Here is a 14635-nt window from a genome sequence, read left to right as displayed (position 1 = left end):
AAGTCCGAGAAAATCTATTAATTGAAGAAGGTACACGAGTGAAATCAGAACAAGTATACAGACAAAGAAATGCCCTTATGAATGGTATGTATCCCCTTCTGGCCGAAAGATTACCTAAGGCTACTCCGGAGATACCAAAAGACTTGCCACCCCCATTATTTCCAATAAAAGTGCATCCTAAGGGGCATCCTAGAACCGCAGAAGATGTTTTTCTTTCCTCATATTTAGATGACGCAGCTCCCGAGTATGCTAACCCCGCCCCACATAGACCGTCTGCCGGGGAGGTTCAACGCCAAGATCCTGTATCTGTACCTCTACAACAACAAATCCTGACACAAGTTCCGGCAAGCACATCTGTTTCCACATCTGTTCCTACAGCTGCTTCTACAGCTGTGTCCACACCTATAGTTGCTGTATCGCGTTCAACGAATCCTTTCACGCCCGATACCCCAGACGGGGCTACCGGAGGTGCTACCAACATTTTTTCTACGCCACCCAGAATAAATAAACTTACTTTTCAAGAGTCAGCACATCCACGTACCCCCAAACTCATAAATTCCCGCACGCTTAAGGAACTTCTTGTAGATTGTAGATATGACCCTGTGCCCGGCAAAGAGGACGAAATGATCCTGGCATCATTACGTATCAGACGAGCTGAGGTGTATTTAGGGAAGTTACCAGGAATGACTGTGCATCTAGATAATATATATCATTTTGTCCAAACAGGGCGAGATTCTGAATGTATTAACAGAGCTATGGAATACCAGAAAGTGGAGATACAGGGGGAACTGTTACGTTTCCTCATAAATTGTGTGATCAGAAATCAAGACCGACCGGGGGTAGATCCGGAAACAATGCAAACTCTTACCAGATGGAGCCAGAATATATCAGAAGGGAGACATGATAGGCAAAAATGTATAATAGCCATGTGCCGAAAGATCCGTAAAGAAATAGAACGCCTACACGAAGAGAGATTAGCGGTAGACCAGTTTGAACAAAACGAGGAGGAGGAAGGATCAGGACTGCCCACAGGACAGTCAGAAACCATAGCCTATGTAGGTAGAGGAAGATCTTGTAATAGTACTAGATGTTTTACTGACCCGATACGTCCGATATGTCCAGATAATAACAGGAATTTCCAAACACCTATAATAAATATAAGGTCCCCCGAGCATTCGTTCCAAGCCGCTGACAAATTACTCCGAGAACGAAGGGGTTACCATTTACTCGATTCTATGGATGAACAAGAATTAGCCAGGTCAGCCGTTCATTGGGTTGACAGTCCCGGAAAATATGGTGATGATACAGTAGCACACACATTTTTGAACCTCACCCCAGATGAACAGCGTTTAGCTGGGATTTATATGATTCAACAACTTCTTATACTATATAAAAGCCAACATTCCGATCCTGGTCCCTTACCTGATATATTGACTGAACTACTCACGAATAGATGGAGAGGTTCAGGTACTAAGTTAATTAGAGAAATACTAGAATCAAGAAAGCAGTACATTCTTTTTGTATGCCCAGAACATGTCTCACTGCCCATTAAGGAAAGAACGACGTATTACATGGACAGACAGAATCCCTTACGAGAAGTACACCCAATAAAGGGCGAGGACAATGAGTTTAAACGTGTATTTGTATATACGCCCATATCAAAAATAGAATTGTTAGAAATGAAGAAAGTGGTACCCAGTCATGACAAAGACCCAGCGGGTTTTCACCGTGAAATTAAAGACATGTTACTCATGGGAGAGTATACCTATCCCGACATTATGACAATATTAAAGGTATTAATGCCTGCTGGCATTTATGAAAAACTTAAGGAAAAAGAGTGGGAGGTGGGAGACCAAAAGATAGACTGGACAGCATTAGAAGCAGAAGAAAAGGCCCGAACTGCAGGAGCAGGGCTTGGGGATAAAACTAAAGCACTACCAGGTTTACTAGTGCAGGTACTGCCACGTTTATTAACTACGAAAAAGGAAGACTGGGGTGCAATCTCAGCCTGTAAACAAAAGCAAGATGAAGACACTAGTGATTTCTATGCCCGATTTGAAAAATGTTTTGGTATAAATAGTGGCATAAAAGCAAGTAGCGAATCATACCCACATCTGTTTGTGACAAAATTAGTTGAAAATTCCTTGCCCCAAGTGAAGAATAGAGTATTAAAATTCGAGAGTACCTGGCAAGGTAATACCCCATCACAAATGTTACAAATGTTACAGTATCATCACAATAGAATTAGAGAGGAACAAGAACATGAACAAAGACGCATGAAAGACACAAAAATGAAAATGCTAGTCTCCCAGACAGTTCCAGCTGAAGGTCATAAAAAGGGTACGACACAGTCCGGTGATTCAGCAGGACCTGTAAAAGGGACATGCAACTATTGTAAACAACCAGGTCATTACATACACGATTGCCCAGTCCTGAAGCGTAATATCGCCACAGGTAAAACACAGGAAAGACCACGGCCACCTAGACAGGATCAGAATGAACAAGGAGCCCCGCAGCATGCACAGTCCATGCCAGCTCCACAACAGTCTATACAGTTTGTGCCAGCTGCACCAGCGCTGCCTGTTGCTGCCACACAAACCACGACACGACAGCTGTACCAGACCGCACAGTACGACTATCCTGATTATCAACGATACGCATGAAGCAGCCTAGAGAGGGAAGTTGACTTACCCCTTATCGAGGTCCCTGTAGACCAAGAAGGACCTTATGTACATAGTGAACTATTAGGCCAAGATAGAAAATTTTTACTTGATACAGGGGCAAGTCGAACAACCATAAAACGTAGTGAAGTTCCAGGGGCACCCCTCTCAGGCTCACAGAATATTTCCCTTGGTTTTTCAGGAAAACCTATTGTTAATGAAGTATCACAGCCTCTTCCACTTACGATAGGACCTTTGACCCGAACTACAGATTTATTGCTTACTAAATCATGTCCAGAAAACTTGTTAGGTATAAAAACACTGAAAGCTCTAGGAGCTATAATATGTTGTTCTCCGGAAGGAGTAAGATTGTTTTTACGTGATTTCAAAGGTCACTATGTGTCTCGAGACATGGATCCCCGACTGCAGACTTTACCTACACATTTATGGGCACAAGGCCCTACTGATGTTGGTTGCATGAATATTACACCATATCGAGTTACACTAAAGGCAGGAGTGGTACTACCACGAATGCGACAATACAAGTTACCACCAGATGCTGTAGTGGCTTTACTGCAAATCATTGACGAGCTCATTGCCCAAGGAGTGGTTGTGGAAACAGACTCCAATGTATGTAATTCCCCGATAATTCCGATTCTTAAACGAACAGATCCAAAGGCCCCGCCAGTATATCGATTGGTTATTGATCTGCGCGAATTGAACAAATGCATTGTGCCACAAATCCCTGTGGTCCCAGATATCTCGTCATTACTGACAGCTATTGATTCCGAAGCAACATTCTTTACCGTAATTGATCTCAAGAATGCCTTTTTCAGCGTCCCAATAGATCCGGAAAGCCAATACTTGTTCGGATTTAGTTTAAATGGACATAGCTTTAAATTCACACGCGCACCTCAAGGATTTACAGAACGCCCCAGCATCTATAGCCAAGCACTGAAACGAGAACTCAACAGTATCCACATGCCAGTCAACACTGCCCTGCTTCAATATGTCGATGATCTGCTGATCACCGCTAGAAGCGAACCTGAATGTGAGAAAGCATCACTGACAGTTTTACAATTTCTAGCCGAAAAGGGGCACAAGGTGTCCCCTTCCAAGCTGCAATTCTGTGTCCAGCGAGTTGTTTATCTTGGACACTCGCTGTCCAAGGAGGGAAGGCAGCTTACACCCGACCGCATTCAGTTAATAGCTAACATGCCAATACCCAAGACACAAAAGGAGGTGCGGGCTTTCATAGGCCTCACTTCATATTGTAGGCAGTGGATCCCTCAGTATGCATTTCTAGCAAAACCACTCATTCAATTGACAACACAGGAGGCAGCCACATCGACTGTTCTCCCTTGGACTCAGGAACATGCACAAGCTTTTGAAAGCCTAAAGAAAGCCTTATGCCAAGCACCTGTTTTAGCAACACCATGTTACAATAAACAGTTTACACTCTTTGTTACAGAGCGCGAAGGTAATGCCTTGTCAGTACTCACACAGGAACAAGCAGGATCACACAAACCATGTGCTTATTTTTCTAGTACATTAGATCCCGTAGCTCAGGCTTTGCCTGCATGCCTAAAATCAGTGGCAGCAACAGCTTTAGCAATCAGACAAAGCGATGCCATAGTGTTAGGACATCCATTGACAGTTCAAGTACCACATGCAGTAGAGGTTCTTGTGAATCGAACGCAAACACAACATTTGACTATTGCGCGACTTACAGGGTACGAATTAACATTGTTTCAACCACATATAGAAATCAGACGTTGTAACACATTGAATCCTGCCACACTTTTACCTGTAATCGGAACAGACCCACTAGCTCATGATTGTATTGAAGTTATTACAATCACGACGAAACCCAGACAAGACTTGACAGATGTCCCATTGTCAGACCCAGACCTGACGTTGTATGTAGATGGTTCATGTATGAGAACAAGTACAGGAGAGTTAGTGGCCGCTTACGCAGTCACAACAGACACTGAAATCATTGAAACAAATTGCATAAATACCTTGTCAGCTCAAGCCGCAGAGCTCATCGCTCTGACACAAGCCTGTATTCAAGCCACAAATAAAAAAGTCAACATATACACTGATTCACGTTATGCATTCGGAGTTGTACATGACTTCGGCGTGCTGTGGCGAGAGAGAGGTTATTTAACTTCTCACGGTGCACACATTCAGCACGGACCCCTCATTCATGCCTTATTAGATGCAATACATCTACCCACTGCAATATCAATTATGAAATGTAAAGCTCATACGAGAGTTACTGATATCATTTCTCAAGGCAATGATCTGGCTGACAGAACAGCTAAACAGACTGCTCAAACTCAAACATCCGACATGACAAAGACAATAGTCCCGACGCCAACACATTGTATGACGGTTAAAGATCCCACTCTTGACGTAATTGACATACAGACACATGCTACACCAGACGAAATAAGGAAATGGACTGAATTAGGAGGGATCCAAACGGATCAAGGATGGATGACGAAGGAAAAATCTGTGTGGTTCCTTCCTGATTCAATGGTCCAAGTCATTATTAACACTGTACATAGTCCAGCGCATCTAGGAGAAAAAGCTATGCTAGACAGCATTCAACACATTTGGTTCAACAAACATTTACGAGCAGCAGCCAAACAAAAAGTTCGTACCTGTATGATCTGTTGTCAGTTTAACCCAGGAAAAAGCATTCCCGTAGAACAGGGTGGATTTCAGCCTCCTGATCACCCTTTTGAAGTCCTCCAGATGGATTATATCCAGATGGAACGATGTCGAGGATTCAAATATGTTCTCGTAGTTGTCTGTGCTCTTTCCCGTTGGACAGAGGCATACCCGGTTTCAGATTACACTGCCCCGACTACTGCCAAACAGTTGGTTCGAGAATTCTTCCCACGATACGGTTTACCACGTGTTGTCTACTCAGATAACGGCCAGCCGTTTTCATCCGAACTAATGAAACACGTTTCACTTTTGTTAGGCTATCAGTGGAAATTTCACTGTGTCCGACACCCCGAGGCAGCAGGTCTCGTGGAAAGACATAATCAGACCCTGAAAATTAGATTGTCCAAAATATGCAGGGAGAAAGGTGTCGACTGGGTAGTAGCGTTACCAGTTGCACTCTTTTACATGAGAATGGTAGCACACTCTCGAACAGGGCTATCCCCGTATGAGGTGATCTTTGGCAGACCACCAAATATGTGGGGGACGCCTATACCACGCAAAATAACTGATATTGACTGTAATATGCTGACAGATTACTTGGCTTCCTTGATGTCTGCACTACAATCTTGTCGTTCACAGGTAGCTGCAGCTTTTCCCGACAACACTGAGGTGAAACCCCATGACGTAATTCCAGGAGATCTGGTCTTAGTGAGGAACTTTGATCGGAAGTCTCAGCTGGATCCTAGGTGGAGGTCGCCTCAGCTCGTACTGCTAACGACGAGGACAGCCGTGAAGATCGAAGGTCGAAAAGGCTGGATACATTCAAGTCATATCAAGAAATTTCATGGACTGTCGTCAGACGTAAACGACACACCTTGCGTGTCTTCCCCGATTGACTCAAAACTTCCTCTGGTTGAACTGAATAGCCACGAACTATACAAACTAAAACTCAGGTCTAACCAGTCAGGCAATTTGATTGTTTAAGTCCTCTCCAAGGTGAATCGGTCGAATTTGTCTCTGACATGTATCCCTTAGACCTGTATAGAGAACGAAACAGAAGGATAAAACTGAAACGACATGCGTACTGTAAATCACTGCGTAGTCATTGCACAGTGACGTTATTAATTTTGTTTTTCTTAAGTCTTTTAATAATCACTGCAAGTATATTGTTGCACATATATTATCCTATTTCTAGACATATTTATAATGTTACTGCTGAACATTCTTTTAGTGAATTACCTCCGCATGAGTTGTCTTATAGATTTGCGCTGCGCAATAACACGTTTATTAGTATGTTACATCATTCCCATCAGGTTAGCAATGCTACAAATTGTTGGATATGTGGCGGACTCCCTCCCTATCAGAATTATAAAGGAATTCTACCTCTCTTTCCATACCCGTTCACACACAACGGCTCCTGTGGAGCATGGTTTAGCTTAATTAATTCCCTAGATTCGAATTCTGCAGTTTATCAAGACAACTGGGTATGGGGAAATTTGAACTTAGTTTTACTTAAAGTCTGCTACCCTAACAAGGAGGGACTTCCCAAAAGAACAGGAACTGATCTAGAAAACGAAGTGTATGGATTAGGTAATTTTACGCTTAATCTTATGATCCTAAATGTCGAATCCGAAGCTACTCCAATTTTGCCCGCTATGTCAATATTCCCAGTAAAAGGTGAATTATGTGTAAGAAAGAATGGTTCCATACATACGGGCCATAGTAGATGCACCACTGTAATAGAATTTAGTGATCAAGGCAAGTCGACATTTAGAGCTTCCCGCCATTCCTATTTTATATGTGGTCAGACGGCGTATATACGTCTGCCTCTAGATTGGGATGGTACCTGCTACATCGGATTCCTTTTGCCACCTGTTTTCCTAGCTCCTCCTGATTATCACAGAAATACTCATTTAGTACACAATAGAGAAAGGAGAGATCTCCCAATAGTCGATTACACTGAAACAGCATGGGAAAAATACACAGATTTCAATAAAGGTCTCTTTCCATATATAGGTACCGTTACTAATAGTAAGCTGATACGTAGATTAACTAGAACCCTTGAAGCAGTAGTGAACGAAACTATTTCCGCCTTAGGCAATTTAACAGAAGAGCAGTCTGCTATGCGGATTGTTGTGCTTCAAAATCGTCTTGTCCTTGACGTCATCCTGGCCGATAGGGGCGGAGCTTGTAGGGTCATCGGATCAAGTTGTTGCATTTTCATACCAGAAAATTCGCCATCTGTATATAAAGCCATAACTCGCCTTCATAAGATTGTAAGCCAGATACACCAGAGTCCAGGCACCTGGACTTGGTCCGGTTGGTTTTGGAGTGTATTATCTACCTTTGGATGGAAGGTCCTATCCTTCCTAGGTATTGGCTTTCTCATACTATTCAGTTGCTGTCTATGTCTACAATGTGGACCAGCGATCTGTGGTCTGTGTGCCACATCGTGTATTCCACCACCAAGATTTCATTCATCCCAGAAGAAAAAAGAAGAACAAATGATGCTATATGAACAGATCAACGGATTGATGAAGATTGATATCTCTTAACGGGCAAGTAGGGGACAAGGAGGGAATGTGGAAATATGGATTTTTCCGATCAGTTATGTCCCCTATCTTGGACGCCAACGGTTTCATGTATGAATCACAAGTACATGTATGTTCCCTCCAGTTCCAGTTATGAAGACGCAAACACATGTGCATCCACCGTCAACATGTCCTCTTTCAGATCCGCCATGAATAGGCTGGATATTCCATTCCTAAGTATGAAAGGCCACCGGCTTTATATGGTTCACTTATGCCATTTTACAGTCCAGGCAAGTAGGCCCTGATTCTGTCATCAAGCTTTTCTTGCCTTCTGCCTCTGAAAGCTCCAGTCTGAGCCTGCATCTGTGACCATGAACTTTGTCTCATTCCCTGCGCGGCTCACGATGCCTGACATCAGCCTGTTGCCTGCCAAAAACTGTATTTCACCTTCGAAATTATCTGCTCCGCTCCCTGCCCAATGCATTCCTGTCTAGTAGTTTAAGTAAACATTCTTCCAGTTACCGAGCAAAGGCCCGGCTTCTCTGTCTTTATGCAAGTAATTCATAGCCCTATTATTATGGAAGACTTCTGCCCTCGCATCTAGTGTAGACACTTAGACGCTTGTACACGCACTAACAGTCAGTATAGTCAGTATAGAATAAGATTCTACTCTAAGAGACCTCTCTTTTGGATAACATAGTTCTTTAAACATAGGATGTTAGATATGATTTGGGATTAGGTTGACTTGACCCTCCAGACATCTGTCGCCACATGTAGAGCTAAATGTCAAGTCCCCTTCACCCCCTAGTTGCACGTCAATCATACGTCATGCTGCTGCGCGCGCATTTCTGCCAAGTATTTCTGCTGACATTGCGAAATTCTTTCATGGAACCACCCTATTATGACATCATACCTGATGACGTTCTTTAGTTACACCCAGTTACGCCTACTTTTGCTACGCATGTATGTTTTATCTTCACTATCAATTGTTACGCCTCCTGCATTTGCTTCACTGTAATGCCTATTGTATAAAAGTGATTACTTATCAATAAAGTATGTACTTCACTTCCTGAACCTCCGTGGTGATGGAACTTGGAGTCAACGATTCGAATCGTCCATTGGAATAAAGCCCATTCCGAACCTCTAATACCACGGATTTTGCCTCTTATTTTACTGAGCTATTTTTATTATGTTTCTGTATCAAATTAAGTCCCGGTAATTAAATTATTTACCACAGTCACCTTAGTATTGGTCTATGTATTATATCATAGAAGTCCCTCATGAACCATCCCAGCGTGAAGCCACAAGGACACCTCTGAATTGAAGGTACAGGTGGGCAACACCTCAGAACCTAAAACTCTTGGTGACCACTGGTTGGATGGTCTTGAGAACTGTCCACTAGTCAGCAATGAGTGTTCTTCCCTGTTTCTGAAGCCCTGTCTTGGAAGAATGTTCACTGGGGTAGGTGAGGGGGGGAGAGGGAGGGGTAGGGGTGGGTCTGCTGAAAAGAGAAACAGTCTGACGCGGTGCCACAAAGCACTGGATCTATCCTTGTGTGCTGCCCAAGACATCTGACAAAGAGCTCTAGCTGAGGGCAAGTGTACAGCATGGTTACATCAAGAACACTCCAAGCAAGTACAGGGAGAGGAATGTTCTCCAACAGCTAATTGCAGCACATCAGAATGTAAAACAGGATCTGTGGCATAAGCACAAGCCCATGAGGAAACTAACGGGCTGTAAAAAGAAAACAAAATCCTGGATGTAGAAAAAGCACTGAAAAATTAAAAGAAAACTATGCTCTGCAAAATGTGCTCTGATCAACCACAGTGCAAACATTCCATTAGCCTTAACAAAGATGGGGCTGGACAGAGGGATACAATTAATGTCATTGGAATGTTTACTATGGAAATTATTTTAGAAATGATATGCTATCTATTTATGTGTGACCTGAAACCTATAAACTGAGCATTGTATAAGTGGCAAACAAGAAATGGCGTTATTCGTGATACAAAACAATCTGGTCTGTTGTACATCGTGTAAACAGTCATTACTATACTTACCTAACTACTGGCAGGTGCTGCCCACTCGTCACGTGCAGGTTTCTACAGAGCTGGGCGTTGGCGCATCACATCACAGCCTGGTACTCCACTTTACACTTGGAACAGCCAACTGGGTCTACAAGAATTGAGATGTAGTAGGTCATAACACTACACTTTCACTATTCACAATGGGTTGGAAAGTACAAAGTGTCACTGGTTCAAAACTAAAGGGCCGATTATGAAGTTGTTAGGAAGGGCTACCGATGGGATTTGGAATTGTTGAATCCGATTCGGAATCATTGTTTCCTACCAAATCATACAGTTTTCCTAACGACCAATTACGATGCCCGGAATCCGTTCAAGCAGACCGAAATCGGTTACAAAAGGCTTTCGAACAGCACAAGTTTTTCAGAGCAGAGTCGTACAGCTCTATGGACACAGTTTCCGGACGAGTGATTACGATGACCAATTCGGACAGCTGTTCTGATTCGGTTTCCCCAAGACGAAACAGCTTTCGGAATCGGTCTTTGGACGGCCGAATGTGGCCAGTGGGGGTACCCAAGGGACCCCTCTTCCCAACTGCACAATGTGGTAGGCACCATGGGGTGCCCACCACAGGGTAGAAAGTTTTCCCCAACCACCCCTTTTTTCAATGGGGGCCTGTGTTAAGTCAATGCGAGTCAAACAGAATATTGTTGGGAGGTATCGTATTCGGTCGTCCAGACAGTTTCCAAACAACATAGTAATTGGAGCTTAAGTGGGAGAACAATTGCAAAGATGACTTTCTTTACATTCTATTCAAACGCATCTTTCTCACTTCCAGAGACAGAATTTCTTCTCTTTTACAGACAATAGGATCAAGGAGTGGTCTGAAACCAGTGCCTTAACTCCCCTTCATCGGTTTTGGAAGCCTGAACCAACCCTCACACTATACACGTACTCTTCACTACAAGAAAATACCATGTAAAATCCCTCTCGGGCCAGGAAAGCCTGGGCCCTTGAAAGCCCCACCTTTGCATATCCAGCATAACCCATCTCTAGAGCCACCACCTACACCGGCTTAGCCTGCACGGATCTGCTCTACTATCCCCCACACTATATGCAATGCAAGAACCACCAAGGTGGATGTTTCTGCTGTGATGTTGCTGACCAGCACTGCAGCCGGTGCCACAGACCCGATACAGTGGATCTCAGAGTGAATAAGGGAAACATTGAGTGGTATGAGATGATCTTGGATCATGTCAACCTTACTGTATTCGGCAAAAATATCGAAATTAAATATCTAGATTCATAAATATCGAGTCGGAAATATTGTGATACAGAAATATTATGTGCAAGAATAACTGATAAGAATATCGATTTGCAGGAAAGTAATATTGAATTAAAATGTATGTATGTGTATATATATATATATATATATATATATATATATATATAGTGTTAAAATAGTTTACAAAAAAATCTATGTTGCAAATATGGTTTAGAAAAATATTGTTAATATGGTTTAATTATTTTTATTATTTTTATGTATTTTACTATATATTTTAATTGTATGTGTTATAAATTGTGTGTATAATTAAGGACCATTTTTATTTATTTAATGTAATAGTTTGTCATTTTCAGTACAGTAGGGGGTTGTGGGGTTTATAGGGGTAAAGGGTGGTAAGTAAATTAATTACAATTAATAAATGTTTAATATTAATTATTTATGTTGATTGTGTCATTTTTTTTAAAGTTACATTTTAGGTGCGGGTTGTGTGTTTTGTAGGGGTTCAAGGTGGGAAGTAAACTTATAATTAATTAACAATTATTTAATTGACAATTATTTAAATTGTGTAATTAGCGTAATTATTTTTTGGTGTGGGTTGTTTTTGTATGGGCAAGGGCGTGCAAGAAATTAATTATAATAATAAGAAAATAATTTTAATGTAAAACAATTATTTAATTCATCATTAAGTAAATTGTGCAATTAAGCTACTGTTTAAGTTATATATGAGTTGTTAGATTTGTAGGAGTAAAGGGTGGGAAGTTAATACAATTAATGTAATAGTTAATTATTTTGTAATTGATAACTAATTATGTAAATTATGAAATGCATTTTTTTTAAAATATATATTAGGTGTGGATTTGTTAGTTTTGTAGGGATAAAGGGTAGGAAGGTAATTAAATATAATTATAATTATTTTTTGTTATTTAGCTACTACTATCAATTTAATTGATTATGTAAAATGTTTTTTAGGTGTGTGTTGTAGAGGCAGATGGTAGAACATTTAAGCAGTAACACATTTTAAAATACTGAAATATTTTTAAATGTTTATATTTATTATGTGACGTGTTAAGCTTTTTAATGGTAAATGACATCGTATTTATTTGGGTTATCATTTTTGAGAATATAATTTGGTATTTTAATTATAATAGTTGTATTAATTTATAATATATATTTAACATTCTAATATGTAATTTATTTTTTACAAAAATGTATACATAGATTTTTTATATTTAAATATTTATATATCTTTCTATTTAGAATAGTTTTGAAAAAAAAAAAATATATATATATTACCTACTGGCGATAGCCAGTAGGTAGTTATAGTTAGGACCACGTTTCCATAGGAAAACCTCAACATTCTATTTTGAATAACTTTGGCGCCGGTCGACGAATCCTCGCGAATTTCTCAAAATAGGTGGGGCGCTCCGCTCCGCTCCTACCCTGAAAGTCTCGGGGGGATTCGTCAAGCGGGGGCTGAGATAAAAGGGGGGTCCCAAAACGCGTTTTTCCCATGCATTTTTCCATAGGACCTTTAGAACGAGCTACAGCCCGAATGGCTGAACAGAATTACTCAAAATTTGGCAGAGAGGTAGTCCCTAGGTCAAGGAAGTGCCTTTTGTAGGTTTGGTGTAAATCTGTTCAGTAGATTCTGAGAAAATAGCCTTTAAATCAATATATATATCTGAGCCAGCTTACGGTACGCTTACCGTACGCTTACGGTAAGCGTACGGTGGCGTGCGCGAGCGCGATTCTGATTGGCTCTTAGATCTTAGTAAACATTCGAATCGGCCGAAACCAGGAAGCGGCGGCCGCCATTTTGTCTCTCGCACTGAGAGAGATTTTTAAAATCGGAAGCCCAAAAACATGTAAAGGGGCTGTTTTGACAACTCCCTCCCACATAGTCATGTTGAGGGAGTCCCCAAACATCCCCCAAGTGCAAAAACGGTTTTATTTTTTTTTCGGCAATTTCGCGGGGTACGCTTACCGTACGCTTACGGTAAGCGTACGGTAAAAAAATAAAAATAAAAAAAACACTATCCACACTTACCCCACCCCCTGTGCTTTTGGTGGCCGAAGGCCACCAAATGTGCTGGGCTTATTACAATGGAAAAAAACACTATCCACACTTACCCCACCCCCTTATAAGGGAAAAAAAATTAGCATTTAAAAAACCGTACTAATTCACTGAAAAAACCATAGGTTTCACACACGTTATAGTTAGGAATTAGCATTTAAAAAACCTTGCAAATTCACTGAAAAAACCATAGGTTTCACACATGTTATAGTTAGCGGAAATTTTACTGATAAAAAACCAGTGAAATTCCCCCGTTATAGTTAGTGCAGGCAACTATAACTCACGCGACCGCAATCCTCTGCTGATGCTAATACTGTATTTAGACACTTATTTGCCCATGTCTTCTTCCATACATTTTTAGCTATACATATATTACAAATATTTTTTTTTCATAAAGACACATATGTCATCAGCAGAAGATTGCGGTCGCGTGAGTTATAGTTGCCTGCACTAACTATAACGGGGGAATTTCACTGGTTTTTTATCAGTAAAATTTCCGCTAACTATAACATGTGTGAAACCTATGGTTTTTTCAGTGAATATATATATATATATCACCCCAAAATTGCATCAGCAGATTGAGGCCGTACACAAACTGCAGGTAAGGAAACAACCTTTATTTACGGCATGGCAGGCAGCTTCCCATAACATTGTTTTGTCCATTGGCTTGACGCGTTTCAAGGAATTCTCTCCTCTCTTCAGAGGCGGGCATAGTTCCATGCGTGAGCTCAATGGGGGCTTAAAACGGTCCTTAATTTTCACTTCAAATCGGGGTGATATTTACACGGCGTGTTTCAGGTCGTGGGGGCCGCACCACCTTCCAACGAACGAAGGTGCCATTGAGGTGAACTGCTTTCCTCAGGTGATGGCGCTGCAGCGGACTTGAAAGAGGCAGGCATAGTTCCATGCGTGAGCTCAATTGGGGCTTGAAACGGTCCTTAATTTTCACTTCAAATCGGACCCACTGGAGGGTTAAACGGTGCAGGAATTTACTACAAAGACCAGCGTGCAACAGGATGAACTTTAAATTAGGCACACCTGAGGCCATTGTTGCAAGTACTAATGCGCAGGTCAATGTCGAAAGCGCACGAAAAGCTCCCGGTTTGAACGTGTGGCTTCTGAAGAGAGGAAAGAATTCCTTGAAACGCGTCAAGCCAATGGACAAAACAATGTTATGGGAAGCTGCCTGCCATGCCGTAAATAAAGGTTGTTTCCTTACCTGCAGTTTGTGTACGGCCTCAATCTGCTGATGCAATTTTGGGGTGATATATATATATATATATATATATATATATTTTAAATAAACTAGTCTGTCTGTAATGTAGTACAGAATGATGTGGGAATAGTACATTTTACCCCTCCAAAATCCAGCAGTTTCCCTA

The 14635-nt window shown here is 41.4% G+C and overlaps 1 protein-coding gene across 1 annotated transcript in view; it reads right to left on the bottom strand.

Annotated features, from left to right (window-relative positions):
* UBAP1L (ubiquitin associated protein 1 like) overlaps positions 1–10025 on the bottom strand; it is an 81767-nt gene extending 71742 nt beyond the window's left edge. The window contains exon 1 of the mRNA XM_085644567.1: positions 9931–10025. The gene's annotated coding sequence lies outside the window, so the exon portion shown is untranslated. The remainder of the gene's footprint in view (positions 1–9930) is intronic.
* Positions 10026–14635: the final 4610 nt, after the last annotated feature.

Source organism: Triturus cristatus, chromosome 3_1 (genome assembly GCF_964204655.1).
Source record: "Triturus cristatus chromosome 3_1, aTriCri1.1, whole genome shotgun sequence".
NCBI classification, from domain to species: domain Eukaryota; kingdom Metazoa; phylum Chordata; class Amphibia; order Caudata; family Salamandridae; genus Triturus; species Triturus cristatus.
This window is presented reverse-complemented; position numbering and strand designations above follow the sequence as displayed.